This window comes from Notothenia rossii, assembly GCF_949606895.1.
Source record: "Notothenia rossii genome assembly, chromosome: 2".
NCBI classification, from domain to species: domain Eukaryota; kingdom Metazoa; phylum Chordata; class Actinopteri; order Perciformes; family Nototheniidae; genus Notothenia; species Notothenia rossii.
In genome coordinates, this window is record NC_136904.1 from 10,198,221 (window position 1) to 10,209,106 (window position 10,886).

Genomic DNA, 10,886 nt, shown 5'->3' on the forward strand with positions numbered 1-10,886 from the left:
TCAATCCGAAAAATTCAAGAATACCAGCTGTGAATATATACATAGATATCTGTAAAGCTTTATGGTTGCACTGTCACGTTAGTCCTTTTGATATGTGTTAAAAAGCTGCGTGAAGACAACTTATATTTCCAGCAGCAAGATAGAGAATAAGAACAAGGATTTCTGCGACAGTAATAATACGGTGGACATGTTATTCTCATGCTGAAGGGGGAGCTTAGTCTGAAAGAAAACCTGTTTGTTTACAAGTAGAGGGCTTTCCAAAGCTCTGGGTAGTGACACAAATAAGAATTGAATAACAGCTCAGAGTTGCTCCAATGCTACTTTGCATCAAATGTTGAAGTGGTATTGACGTCTGATCAGGATGAGTCCCCTGCAGATCAAGATCAAGATCAGCCTGGGAAGGTCTTGGATCCCCACAGATGCTTTCATATCCAGGTAAGCATGTGAATCATGAATGAATGGAAAACTCAGGCTGTTCTGTAGTGCCTGTTGCTGAGTAAAAGGGTTTTACATGCTGGGTCAATATGCAACCCAGTCTCACGGCATTTCGTGTTCACCAACACGATTTTTAATCTATTGATTCGTGTTCACCAACACGATTTTCCCCTTTTTTTCGTGTTGCACAGCACGATTTTAAAAGCAATGTATTTCTATTGGTAGTCTCACGACATTACGTGTTATAGGAAGACCGGAAGCTGTGTGGTTCATAAAAGCATGTTCTTACTCAATATCAAGCCACAATTATTGCTTTTATTTTAAATCGTATAATTTCGGACTTTTGTTGCCGTCTGTGAGGAAAATAAATGGGGCTGAGAGCCTCAGGATACTGAAATCTGTATATATATAAAAAAAAAAATCCTTCTAATTTGTTATTCTTTTCAAAATAACACACTGTTATTTACTCACCAATAACACACAATTATCCTTGTTTTTATTTATTTGTTTAATTCCATAATCTCTGTTTTTTTTGTCGTCCGTCAGGAACTGAATTTCAAAATAAAAATAACCGGAAACAGATGTACGCATTTCGAGTTCAGGATGGCCGAAGACACTACACTACCCATAATACCCAGCTATCGTTTAGGACTACAGTCCCCGTGATTAATCTTCAAGCTCTGGGATTGGATGTTGGAATGGCAGTGCACCAAGGTTACGCCGAGCGTCAAACAGCTGTTTGAAATGGAACGAAACCACGCCAGACTATCCAAAACTGGAATCGAACGCCCCCCCAGGACTACACATGCTATGGGACGTCTCTACTGAACGTTTTCGTTTTTCCCACAATTAGAAGTTGCCAGTATTAAACACATTGGTGTTATCAAATGTAAAACATATAATTAATAAATGGGTGAAAATCGCTTGTGTCCATAATGCGCAGCATTAATATATACCCACATGACAGCTCATTGTTACTTTGTAATTCGACTATGTGACATATATGACATAACGTATGACAACAACAAAGAGATGAACACCTAAACAGATTATTGTGTATATTGTGTTTATCAAATTGTTTCTGTTATTAATCTTAAACAGTCACAATGTCATTACCCTATTTGAAAGATGTATTTTTTTTAAACTTCAGCAATTGCTTTTCCTCATTTCTCCAAATCAAACAGACATATACTTACTATCAGAATGAATGAGTTCCCAAATCTGCTTGGATTTCATCCCTACACAGGTGTAAACTGCATCTGACCTTTTTTCATGTACAGTACTTATTCGGTTGAAACCTTGGCTTCTGAAATTGGCTTCAATCCAAATTGTGGCTCCTGCAAAATGAAATAAAACCTCTAAATCCCCCCTGCTAACTGAACTTGGCAAACAGTTCATCTGAAAATACTATGATTTGCCATTCGAGCGAGCCACAGCTACATGCCTTCTACGCCAAAATGAATGTGTGCTTTTTCAGTGTGCCGCTATTTCAACTCTCTGATCAGTATTCTGCAAAGATGCTCACTTTCAATTGTGCCGTGCTATTCATGTTAGCCTCTAAAGAAACCAGGAGAAAAGGAAGAAAGGGTGAACTGGTCGCGGTTTATTATTGTGAATCAACATCAAAGACATATAGGTGCAATGGGTACAAAAGGGAGTGGAGCTGTGCCAGCTCAGCACAGAGGGGTGGACCCCTGGAGTTTAATATAGAATAACGTGTAGGTAAGCGATGGCTGGAAATCCTTTGATAGTGCTGCAAACATCAAAAGACAAACCCTAATGATGGAAGTTCGAGGTCAAAAGAAGCTGGGAAGACAATGCACATGGATCAAATTCAAAGAAGTAATTTAGTCAATGCTTAAGTGTTATGTTAAGTCTGAAAACATGTCAGTGAAAAAACAAAGCAGAATTAAACAACAGATAAATTATTAGGCAAATATTTGAATGCATGGGAACAGCATGAATGAATGTAACACATGCGTAGTGATGACCTTAAGCTCACTTTAGTCACAAAGCATATCAAAGGTCTTAAAGCTCAAATATTTTGCCCCCAAATCCTAATTATTGAAGACAGAACTCTTTGTCTAACACATAAAACCGTCTCATTCATATTTAGGACAGATTCAGCTGCATTTGTTTCAAATGACATCCTTTATCTATTTCCGCATGTTTGGATTCTGATGAAATAAAAGCATTTTCTTGTAAAGTCATTCAAGTTTAATTTCGTGTCACATCATGTTAGTTGACACAGAAGGCTGTGCTTTGGGTTTCATTCATTTTAACAGTTTCTTTTAACAGGACATCTCCTTCATAAAACGAGGGCGAATACTCTTGTAGTTCGATGTGTGTATAGGTGTGTGTGGTTAAACCTAGCAGCCTCGATCTCTATTCAGCTGTTCTAATGAAGGGAAACGCAGTCAAGTAAACAGTAAAAGGCACAGCTCTTTGCAGCTGGTGCTGCTCTTCTCAGATTCTGCTGAGTTACACGTTACTGCCTCCAGTGCGCTGTACGACATATCCAGTCCAACAGAGCCTGGATATGTTCGATTTACCCGGCTTAACTAACCCTAACAAACGCGATGTCGCTAAGCGGTCCTACGAAGCTGGTTATCAACTCAGTAAATCAACCAGGGTTTCTCTGACCGGCTGAGAGCGCGTTCACCTGAAAGGGACGGGGTTAGCAACATTTGACCAATCACAAACATGGAGACGCGTGCTGACAGCGCAGCGTCATACTTCATGAATGAATAGTGTAAATAGCAAATCCTGCTTCGTAGTACAGGCCACTGGTGCCGCAGAGATTTCATAAAGTGAAGGAGGTTTTCCTTCTATAAAACAGCTGTGGGCAGCAGATACTGTGAGTCATGGACAGGAATCCCTCAATTTAAATAAAACGAGGCCACGCTTTATTAACTCGTGCGCACGCTTTATTAACTCGTGCGAACGAGAAAGTAAAACGTGGTCACGTTTTATTTATTTTTCTCTCAATGAACCTTCCAGGGCTCCGTATATAGTTTGATACAATATGTACAGTTTGAAAGGGCGTTAAATGAAATTTGGTGATGATTAATGTTTTTTTTGTTAATGTAATAGCAGTTAAAACAGGACCGGTCAAATTTGACTGCGAACACCAAAGTAAGGGGGGGAAACGAAGACAATTTAATAATAAAAGTTAATAAAAGTTGGTCAATATTACACAATAAATGCACTTAGAGCAGACACCCTCCTGCCTGTTCATAAAGAGCATATTGAATATACAGATCTTGTTTTTTGTTTGTCTCCCAACTGTTCTTTACTTGCTCCGAGTTTAAACATGTTATAAACAATAATCAATCACCAAGTACACACAAGAGAAAAATAAGTGATGACGCTCCTGGTTGGCCATTGAAAACTGCAGCTTAATATCTGACTCTGCAGTTGCATGTTTGATTATTCTTCAATTCTCCTATCTCATTACCTTTAATCAGGATAAAGTGATATCATGCTAGATTCTATTCCCTTTTCAAAACAACCTCCTCAGAGGCGCTGAAGTAAATCACTGGGCCAAACTTGGGAAAACAAAAGCCAGTGCATATGCAGAGGCTTATTTTAGCAACAGAAATGTGTGCTTTGTCAGACTCATTCAGTTGTGCTGGGCTAGGCCGTCCCTAATTAAAGTGTTCTGCTCTACAGAGTCTCAGAATGGTCCTGAGCATGCAGAAGCTGTCTTATTCTTTCCATCCATCACATCTACTGTAATTACTTTTGTTTACAGTGGAGGAAACGGCCGCTGTCTGATTAGAAGTTATTGAGGAGATAACTCATAGGTAATTTAGAAATGGCGCTCAGCTTCTCTTCTGGATGCAGATGAATCATTTCCTGTATGAAGTGTGGGGACGATGTACAGACGCTCATGGAGAACGACCCTGGCAAATTACCGCAGTGCTGTCAACTATCCAAGCTGCTTCCTCTCGAGCCGTACTTACACTGTTGTTTTCATACAATGGGGATGATGGTTTTGTCTTTTCCTGAAGTAGGCTATAAATAAAAAAGTTTGCAAACATTGTAATTAGTCGCACTGGTTGTAAAAATAAAATCTCATTATGTGAAGAATATGTTTTGCTGTTATATTGTTTTGAAGGAAAATCTCCTTTCTTGAGTTGGGAAGGAGATTTGAGATAGAATATAAAAATCCATATAAATAGTGAATTCAATGCACATCAGCAAACTCAGAAGGAGCCCCTATTGACTCACACGGTTCTATGGTGTTTCTCAGGCCGTTTCTTTTCGGTTTTTGGTTACTTTATTTCGGTTTTAGGGTTAGGGTTAGGTTATTTAATAGGTTATTTAATTCTTATTTTTGCCTGATTTTACTGATTTATTATCAAAATTTTTATTATTTTAACATTTATTTGTATTATTCTAAATGACTTAGGGGGGTCCAATCTGAACCCCCCCCCCCCCCCCCCCGGGATTGACGCGCTGCGCGTTCACAGCAGGGAAGGGAGGGGCCGCAGCCAGTGCACGTACGGGAGTGCCGCGGTGGGGATGTCTGACAAAATTACAACGCGCATTTGGGGCATTGTTGTATATATTAGAAGCTGTTAATCCAGAATTGATCGATGTTACCGTGAGCCACATACAGTAGCCTACACTGTAAAAAAAAAAAAAACTGTAAAAAACGAACTTTCAAAAGGGCACATTGCTGTCCAGAGGGCAAAACGGGCAGGTGCTCAAGCACTACCTAGAGTCTATGTGTGCATGTCCCTGCATTTAAATGTAAGTATGTAGTGGCGTAGAACATGTGTTGGTAAAATATTACTTTGTTACATTTGTTTGTTATCACCAAACGTGTTCCGTGAAAGTAAAGCAAGTTCATAATTAGATAGACATCGTGAGGTATTTATTTTCGGTACAGTTTATGTTGAAACCGTTAGAGAGAGTGGCACACTTGTTAGCCTGTTCCATTCTTCTTCGTTTTCCGAAGCCGTGGCTTGGAAGTATACTTGCTTTCGTTTCTGAAGGAAGTGACTTGGAAGTACACGACTACCAAGCCAGGATCCTCGCGATTGAGAAACACCCTCAATGTCGAGGAAAGCTGCTCCAGAGCCACTATTTCAAGGATGCTACGTCATCGAGTCCCGCCGAAGGACTGTTCCAATGTCCAGGATGCTTGGAATTATTCGCTTGCGTCCTTCGTTGCGGGAAATTTCGAGGCTGCATGTGTATCCTCCGCGGTCTTAAAATCCCCACAATGCTCTGCGCATGGACCAATTTCCAAATCTTTGGCAAAAATCGCGCTCCATTTAAGGCGGGGTCTCGCATTATGACGCACACCTGTTAGCCTGTTCCACAATTCTTCGTTTTCTGAGGCTAGGAAGGATTCTTGCCTTGCTTCTGAAGGACCTGACTCGGAGGGACATGTCCTACCAAGGAAGCGTCCTCGACATTGAGAAACACCCTATGACTCAGTATTTAACATTATGCAATTTATTACTATCTACCATTACAAGATTGTCATATAAATCATATCTTTGTGTGAAATGAATACTGAGATGTCCGTTACTGATAAAGAAAATGGAAGTGCAATATCAAGATGGCAAATCGATACTGCAATATCCACTTCCAATATGTGAAATGGATCGTGCAGCCGCAGTATGATATCGGATTTCTTCTTTTTTTTTTAACTACTGCAGATAAAAAAAGAAAAAGTAAGCCTAGCTGATATTTGATATTGCCCCAGTAGTTGTATTTTAGTCGGATTGGTTATTAACATTTTGCATAGTTCACTTAATGAACACTCATATTTATCTCTGCAGTAACTGGTATTATCCAGAAATCCTTTATTAGTCTCATAGTGGGGAAATTCAGATTGTTACAGCAAAAGTGGCATATCAAGAAAAAGAAAGGGCATGCAATATTACAATAATACAGTAAGCTAACATTAATATATCGAAGAAAATCACATATTAGTTGTACTAGAATAAAAATATAGATGACTAAGTAAGTAAGTACACATCCATGGCTCAAAATGATGAGCTGCAACATCAGATCTTAGTGACTAATATAAGGTGTTGAGACATTATACAAAAATAAAAATTGTTGGGACATTCATGATGCTTTTCACATAAAGGTGTTATTGCACAGTATTTCAAGAAAAGTCTTTATTGCACATTGCCGTTTTATTACAAGATGCACAGTCTGTATTGTGTGGGGGTCTGCCAGGGGCCGCGGTGGATATACAGCCTATACATACTATAACTCATAACTCACATGTTCAATATTTAACAGAAAGAGACTGAGCTTATCGCCTGTCAGTCATGTTGAAGGGCACCGATACACCTGGAGCAGATATCATCCCCTCTGACAATGGTCTGCTAATGACAAAGTACCATAAATGAGCAAAAAAAACTGAAGGAAATGCAAAATGTTGAGCATGTTGTTACAAATAAAATCTTCAGAATATGAAGTCATCCCTTTTCTTTGACCCTTCCAATTTTACGGAGCAATAATTGAGTGTGATCTCTGTATTCCTTAATAATGTAAATTAATGCATATATACGTATATAAGTTTATACATATTTGCATACATATTTTTATGTATATATTTGGTTTTGTATTCGGGATTGTGGGAAACGTTATTTTGATCTCTGTCTGTATACACAAACAGGAAGATTGACAATAAAGTTGCCTTTTGATATATTCCTTTAAAATGCATTTCTGCCATTTGTTATTCGTCTAAGAAAGCCAACATTTGCAAGAAAGCTTTCCTGTCTGAGATTTACCTGATTGCTATCAGCAAGTAAGGGACAGTGCAATTTAGCATGGCAAGATATGTTTGGCACCCAGACAAAAAGAACTCCCGTACAAACTAAAACCACAACACTATGTCTGACATAATGTATCAACTTATAATTGTGTTGTGGCAAACGTGTTAGTACATCACAAACTTACTTAGACTCATCTAAGTTTAATTTTATCTCTGGTTTACTGATCTTCAAACGTTAATAAGAACCATATCTGGACCCTCGGGTTTGACCTCTGCTGATGAGGTAGCTAGCAGTATTTTATTATTATCTTAATTAAAAACCATAATGATCCGGGTTGATGGGGTTGAAATCTGCAGGTCGAACAACCTTTAAGAAAGCTTGATGGTGCTTCTCTGTATAGCTCCAATGCTGGGTGACCTTTCTGTAAAAGAAATGCAAATATATGATATATATATTTGAAAAACCACCATTGGTGTTTACATAGAGTGAAATCACATCTTTGTGGTCTCCAAGACTCCCCTGTTGTCCTTGAGAGCTGAGTGGGTTCACTCAATTAATGGCTGTAATTGGACTGTTTGGAATATCAGCCCTGCTAATGTTACTTTGACAGTGATTTAATTTGACATGTTAATCAATCATCCACATAGCTGGAGCACCCACTAATGTGTTAACAAGAGACATAAATAGCATTTATATTGTGCGCAAACAGGGGTGTAGAACACAAGGCCTTGTTTATGATCATAACTTATTTGCACTTTGTTTATTGATTTATTTTGCTCTTTTATCTGTAGCCATTGTGCCAGCGGTGCTTTTCTCAGCAATGGAGCCAGAAAATAAAAGGGAGTGTCGTCAAATAAATAGTAACTGATAAACTATTGTGTGGTGTACATGTCATGAGTACTTTCAGTTCTTTGTACTGCCTCGTTTTCGTCCTTGCTTGCATCATTAATTTGCAATTCAGTGCCTGTTCATGTGAAAATATTACAGCTCAAAACCAGTTTCAATGAACTGCTGTTTGTACTATCCACTCCCTTGCCAAAGAGTTAGATTAATTACTTTGCTGTAATGGGCCCCACTACTGGGTTCTAGTAATTAAAAGATAATGATTGGTCCCTTTGAATGTTACAAATAAAGATGCACGGACTCATTTGTGTTATTCAGGTTGTTCAATAAAAGATTAGGTTCTGTGCGAGGGTGGAGTTAGGGGTGTGGGGGGGGGGGGGGAGCAGGGGCTATTTGTTTTTTCTGCCAATTTATGCATGCTTTCCTGTGGTGTCTCTGTTCTCAGAAATCCATATGAGATAAACTTTGGATTATCACTCTGGATAATAATAATGAATAAACACAGCTGCACATTGGCATTCATCTCCATGACCCCATAAACTGGAGAAAAATACAAGTAAAGTCATTTCATTTTTATGTTTAGGATTGTTTCCAATTTTCCTACTTTTTATTGGATGTTGACAGCTGCGTTTGGGGATGAAATTAGTTCAGTGTTTGGCCATGGGGACTGTTGAAACTCCATAACCCCATTTATTTTTGTTTAAATCCTGACCTGCTGCAGTAACACTAGAAAACAAAGAAACTGTGGGGATTGATGATGTGTTTGGTTCTTATTTAAGTAATTCAAGAAAGACAAACTCGATATTGTACCTGTATGCACCTGTTCACCTTCCCTAAAACTGTTTTCCATTGGTATCAAACAAGTAAAGTTAAAATGTAACAAACCACCACTGCGAGTGTGTTGGGATTAAGGGAAGTGTCGGTAATTAAGCAAGTTGTCCTCAGTTTGTGATCCCTCAACGTGGCTGCATTTCCCTGGATTATTACATTACATGTTACTTGGGTTTCATTCATTTTAACAGTTTCTTTTAACCACAAAACAAACAGTTCATCACCCTAAACCTAACCAGACCTTAAATGATTTATCAACATCGTTGATCGTTTTTTCTTGCGTTAATATAATGTGCCGAATTTAAGTTGTGTTTCTTTTTTGTGAAGCCACCTGAGCTGCTTCACTTAACCCTCCTGTTGTCTTGTCTTTATCCAAAGCGACTTACATACTCAATACTGTGGGCAATCCCCGCAGGGCCAATTTGGGGTGAAGTGTCTCGCCCAGGGACACATCGACATGCTGACTGCAGTGGGGTTTGAACCTGTGATCCCCTGATCCGAAACACCTACGGACGACCCACTACGCCACACAATGTTTTATTCTGAAAGATAACACTTTCTGTTTTGATGATCTAGTTGTGGCAACACAGTAAGATAAAATGGCATCAGGGTGCTAATGGAAAACAGAAAAACAACTTTTAAAAAATGCAACTTGGGTTTTGCTTCATTTATAAAGCTCTGGCTTCTGTTCCTTTTTTAGCATGATGAGCTATTTACTCTTGAACTGTATCAGCCAACTGTAGATAATCAATCTATTTGTTGTTATTTTTTAATTATGTACAGTACATGCATAGGAAAACATCACAACACATGTGTTTTTCATTGTGATGTAGAGTCCATGATACATCGCTGCGGTGTACAAAATGTTCCTCGTGTTTCTACATGAGTGTAAGGAGTGAAAAAAGCGCATTAGAGGCTCTGGAGGGTTTTCCAGAAAGGAAGCTACGAACAGCTGGCCTTACTGGCAGAGATCTCTGAAAATCAATCCATAACTATCTACGGGAGAGCACTTAGGGGTTGAAATAAAAACATAATGTTACTTAAAGCCAGAGTACAATGAAAAAAGGACTGCAGTGTTTCAGCCTGGTTGGACAGTTTACCACTTACTGAGCCCATAGTTGTCAAACAGCGGGTTAGGTTAAGGGCACGAGTTAACAAACACAGACAGGGTTTCTCGAGAACATGAAAATCCAACATCTTTTTTTTAAATATTTTGTTTTTATATATATTGTTTTTTTTACCACTTAATCCCACAAAATACTATTTATATACCTCTGTAGCCAAGCTAGCTCTTGGGTTGCAATGTTTTCATGCTTTATGCTAAGCTACAATAGCTAGCAGCTGGATGTCCCATATATTTACCACACAAATAGAGTCCTATTGATCCCGCTACTCTCAGAAATAAAGCTTATAAGCGTATTTTCAAAAATGTGGAATTATTATTTTACATTTACACGTCAGCTTTATCAGACAGTGGTACAGAATGAGCAAACAATAATAGCAAGGGAGGAAACCTGACAAAGGCTGTCAGAACGAATGTCGTGAATTGTGCCACATTAAGCCTGAATAAACCCTATTTTGAGGATTTGAGGCCACAGGCCTTCTCTTGGCATCCAAAAGATGATGTAATAGATCATGCAGTCTGCAGAGCTCTGGTAATGTAGTTTGTGGTTTTTCCTCCAGTCATAAAAAGCAAAATATTTACTCTTTAAGTGACATGCATGTTTTTTTAGATTAGATTAGATTATAATTATATTTGGCATGTAAGGTAGAGCACCAGTAAAGAAAATCACATTACATTATCATCATTTGTATTCAACACATGTGATTGTCAATACTCTAAATGACAAAAGCTGGAAATGCATTAATTTCCCACAGAGTTTATTTATCACTCGCTGACTGCAGCACAACCACTGACAGAAGGTCAAACGTGCCATTTTTGATCACAGGTCATGTGACCTGTATCTTCTTGGTTGACAAGGAAAGTATTTAAAGAGAAGGAAGGGGTTGCCCACATGACTCACAAGA